Here is a 351-nt window from a genome sequence, read left to right as displayed (position 1 = left end):
CCCGACTCGCGCTCAGGTGAGCTCAGCAGAGCCGGGAGGGAGGGGCACGCGGCAGGGGGTGGGGGGTGGCAGAAGGCCACCCCTCGACCACACGCAACGACACCGGCGGACAGGCGGGGCAAGGAAGCGGCGGCGGGCACGGAGCGGGGCCGCAGCGGGCCCAGGAAAGCGAGACGCACCAGGACGCCGGTCCGGGGGTCGGCAGATGGGGACCAGACAGACGGGAGGTCAGACAGACGAGCGGGAGCGAGGAGGGCGAACGTGGGAGCGGCCGGCATCGAGAGAGATGCCACAAAGGGACGGTGGCGGAGGGGGCGGCCGCAGGCCTCCAACGAGGTGGGGGGGGGCCAC

The sequence above is a fragment of the Sus scrofa genome, chromosome 10, assembly GCF_054392235.1.
Source record: "Sus scrofa isolate SSC_HxYL_T2T_F1_AM1 chromosome 10, Sscrofa_HxYL_maternal_Yorkshire_Landrace_v2.0, whole genome shotgun sequence".
Taxonomy (NCBI): domain Eukaryota; kingdom Metazoa; phylum Chordata; class Mammalia; order Artiodactyla; family Suidae; genus Sus; species Sus scrofa.
The sequence above is the reverse complement of the archived record's forward strand: the minus strand, read 5'-3'. Positions refer to the sequence as shown.